This window comes from Opisthorchis viverrini (assembly GCF_000715545.1).
Source record: "Opisthorchis viverrini unplaced genomic scaffold opera_v5_303, whole genome shotgun sequence".
Classification (NCBI taxonomy): Eukaryota; Metazoa; Platyhelminthes; class Trematoda; order Opisthorchiida; family Opisthorchiidae; genus Opisthorchis; species Opisthorchis viverrini.
The window spans coordinates 483683-488292 of record NW_008751963.1 but is presented as its reverse complement, the minus strand read 5'-3'; positions in this window follow the sequence as shown (position 1 = coordinate 488292).

The following is a 4610-nucleotide window of genomic DNA, read 5'->3' as shown; positions in this document are numbered from 1 at the left end:
AGCGGAACGCTTCTGCTCGACGTGGCCACACCCACCAACGCTCCGACGCCGTTTAGCCATGGTGCGATTGCCGTGAGTATCAAAATTTCAGTCCCACCGACTCAGTAACAATTGTTATTTCACTCCTCCTTCGCGATCTGCTTCTACCAGCGTCTGTATGCTGCTGCTTGTTCGGATTGATTGAGCTGTCTTTACTGGCCTTGCTTTTCTCCAACCAAAACAATGGTAGTTGGAGTATTTAATAGTGCACAAACCACACCTATGACTGCCTGGATGGTTGTCCACCTTGCAGATCTGGTAGCATGCAGGAGGGAGAAAAACCTCGCGTGGTGGACGGGTACGCCCTACAGGGAGGGTCGCCCTGTTACGTTGCACCATGGTGCGTTCGTATACCTGCCACCCCTCCAGTATCACGGATGCATCACCCATCGCCGGTGGTTCTGAGTCTCGCCTCTAAATTCAGGGAATCAAAAGAAGTGCTACTGACTTCTGCTTGTGGCTTCTGTTGTTGGGCTCGCCTCGGTGGAGCTATGCACCTGGCAGTGCCATAAACCACAGATGAAAATCTGGCCTCTCATCTGTAAAAAAAGAAAATAAAAAGATCACTTGGGTTAGTCCGAAAATGCTCTGCAATGCCCATGGCCTACATCGGAGAGCATAGTTGTATCTGCTTTCGTCAGAACCGAAGCTACACCGCACCAAAGCCCATTAGGTCATCCAAACAGAGAATACACCTACTCACTACTCCCAATGGTAGACACGGATGTCTTCATCGCTATGCATCACCTACAGATTAGGGCTGATGGCAGTGCTTCGGGGACTGGTGACTATTTCTCAAACACACATTTTCTCTCCTGGTATTGTCGAACTCATGTAATAAACACTCGATTAACCAGTTAGCTTAGAAGTCCATTCCAGCCAGCCTTTACACATCTGATTCCCGCACCACGCTCCTGCGCGCTTATATCGGCTTTTATTAGATCTCTCGTAATATAATATCGTATGCTAGCAAACTCTGCCGCTGGTCGCTAGCCTACTAAGTACAAATCTATCTACTTCCTGCTCCATGTAATCACTTGTCATCACCCTGGTTGCATCAGACGCCAAGCTTTTCTTTCTGCGTATATTAATGCATATTATCCTTTTCTATATCCCCTCAAACTCACCATGTTTTGCGAATCTCCTCCCATCCCCTCGCCTTCCCAAGCTTTGAACTTCGGAAGTGCCCGCTTTGACGACCTGGTTACCGGAGTTCCGTTCCACCTGGCCTATGATCTACACCTCCGGGATCACCAAGCGGACAAAGAAAACCTACAATCCCATATCGGTTTCGTTTTAGCTTGTTTCCTCGACCAGGCGGAAATGAATACCGCTACTCAATGAACTGCACACCCCCAAGCTGAACCATCTTAAATGTGACGTCCGTCCTGGGGCTGTCCAAAAACTGAAGCATGTCAGGCCAATGATGGCACGGCACTGCCATACTCAGTTTGAGAGCACACCCGCAACTCTTCCATCCCTCCTCTCAACCGTGCTCTCCTGCCTACTCGTTTTATTGACTCCAACGACCAACATGACATTCATTCCAACTTATTGGAATACCCGCTCGAATTAAACCACCTCTGTGTCCCCATCCAACCTCATCCCTTCACCTGACTTCCCAACAACAGTGCAACCAGTGAGTCTGCTTCGCACCATGTTTTTGCGACTAAATTTGCCGTGTTCTCCCAACTTGAATTATCCCATTTCCACCTCAACTTTTGCTAGTTATGACTCCGGCCATTTACCCAACCGCCCAAGGTCACTCATGGCCAGCAATGGTTTTCAGTTTTGGTTCATGTCAGCCGACTGAGTCTTTGAATTAGTCGGACCCCATGCCTAGTTCTCCCTACAAGTTGCAAAAGCAACTTATTATTATTATTTAATCGAGTACCTCCCACTGTTTGTGACATTGTCCCTTTTTGCTCAATCCCCACTACCCGCAAATCCCCCCTCATACCCCAGCCTGACTGTAAACGCATGATCATGCAAGAGGTATGCCACCTCATACCCCAGCCTGACTGTAAACGCATGATCATGCAAGACGGTATGCCACCCACAAGCTGGGAATATACATTATTATTATTATTATTAAATCTCATCTAACAAAAGCATGTGCTCTGAGCTTAAAAATCTTTTTACCACACTCCCGCTAATCTAGCTGGGTTAACGGTGGAAAAACTGCCGGCCAACCTTGTTCAAACAAGGCATAAGTATTTATTCAGTCCTGTCGGAGGTAGCGATGCTTTAGGGGAATGAGGTTATGCACCGTGAGACACGTTTCATAGCCTACATGTTAAGGGACAACAACAACTTTCGCAGCAGCCTGTTTGACACTCTCAGTACGGGTTTCTTAGTTCTTGCCTTCTGAGTGGACAACTTGGCCGGTATATTTAGGAAGTGGTCTGATGTAGGCCCCATAGAGTATATGGCAGGCCATGCGAGTAACGTAGGAGAATGTATCCCGAATCATTCGTAAAGTAGCGAATTCCTTTCGAACCGATACCAGTGGCACAGTCATGTTTAAAGAGAGCCAAACACCCAAATCTTTTTTGGCATCCAGCCTTGTGATGTTTTCTGGTTTATTCTCACAGCGTACGACAAAATCGTCCGCAAAAAGTAGACATGAACTCGAGGGAACGTCTGAAAGTTTGTTGACAAATATTAGAAATAGTATCTATCCCAAAAGAAGGTCCCGAAGAGACCGGCGTCGGAGAAGGATAGGTCGAGACCATTTTCACGCGGAATCATCTGTTTTATAGGAACGCTTCAATCCAGCATTAATCCCTGAATCTTGTCAGACTAGAATTTAGGAGCCACGGAGCGTGTAGCACTTGATAGAACGTTTTCGCGAAGTTGAAAAATATGGCATTCATGTGAGTCCCTCGAGCGGTGCTGGGTCTGTAGAGTGGCGTGACAATAGCTGAGGGGAGGTTGCCCTCGTCAAGCTACTGACGAAACTTAGGATGGAAATGGTTTTCCGGTGTGAAAAACGTTTCTTTCTGGGACCGTCGAATGGATCTCATCTGGACCCAACGAGTAGAATGGGTTTACCTTGCGCAGGAGTTGATAAATATCCTCCTCCGTAAATAGCAAGTTGATCAGAGGCCGTTCGTAGTTACGCCTTGACAAGATTGGGGTTGATGAGGTTACTGCGGAAAAACACAGGCCCGCAAAGTTTTCACTGTGGGCTTCAGATACCCATATTGGGTTTCCTTGTAGAGATCTGACTACCCAAAAAACTACTTCGCCGGGAATATGTGGCAAAGAAATGGAAAAAATAACGCTGGTTTTAGCATATAATAGTGAATTGGTCAGATGGGACAGACTCACTAAGAAATTTTCCATTAAAATAGTTCGTTGTTTGCCCAGGTAAGCGAATAAACTATAATCAAATCATGGTTGTCTAGGTGTCTGCTTCTGAACAGCTTGCACTGAAAGTTTGAATACTATGATGCCAGAGAAGGATCGCTGTAAGCGCGATGGAAATCAGCGTTTGGCTTATTTCTGCGGCAATTTCCTAGGTGTTTAAATAGCAATATTTTGTTTTTTTCCGGGTGGCGTCTAGTACGGTGATTCGTTTTTGTATGTCCCATTGGCTGATTTTTGACTCCGTATTTCGCAAAACCCCAGCTTCTCTTCTCTGTCACCTGTTGTTAACTTTTTCGAAAAACACGATGACCGACTGGAACTTATCATTCGGTTCTTATGGTCACTGAAGAGAGCAATAGTATCACTATCTGATGGGGTTTATTGGGCGGCATAAGTTGAATCTTCAAGAGCTCTTCCGTCTCCGTTTGAAGAGCACCAGTCTACTGACATGGGGAAAGAGGAATTTCATCAGAAGCTCAAAAATGTTCTGGCCCGCAACTCGGCGGATAAGTCGCACTGAGAGTGCGCCTCAACACTACACGTCAAAATAACGCTAGGTCAAAACGTCCGAACGAGCCTCTCGACCAGCCATTAATTAATAATTCTGGAACACGGAGATAGGGTCCCACACGTCCCGCTGCTCCACAAACTTGAGTCTTACGGGATTCAAGGGAAAATCCTTCGCTGGATCAAGGCGTTCTCATCAGACAGATCATTCCGAGTGAGAGTAAGTTCGACCTGCTCTTCTCCAGCGCCGATCTCCATTGGAGTTCCTCAAGGCTATGTCCCTGGACCACTCCTATTGCTGATCTACGCCAACGACCTCCCCGATGTCCTTACAAGTCCATGTCCACTTTTCGCGGACGACTTGAAATCCTGGAATTCCAATGCCAGTGCCCTTCAAATGGATGTAGACGCTGCAAAGCAGTGGTCAGTGGACTGGCACCTTCCTCTGAACAATGAAAAGTGCATCCATATGTTGTTTGGAGGCGATTCAGCGAATGCCTTTGTTATGCATGGTGAAAGGGGACCAGAAAATATCATGAGGATAGATGCCAAAAAGGATTTGGGCATTTGGGTCTCCTCAAACTTGTCCTTCTCACTGCATCATGAGAAATCAGCCCAAAAGGCATTCGCCACTTTACAGATGATCCGACGCACCTTCTCCCGTATTACTCGCATGGACTTCCAAATACTCT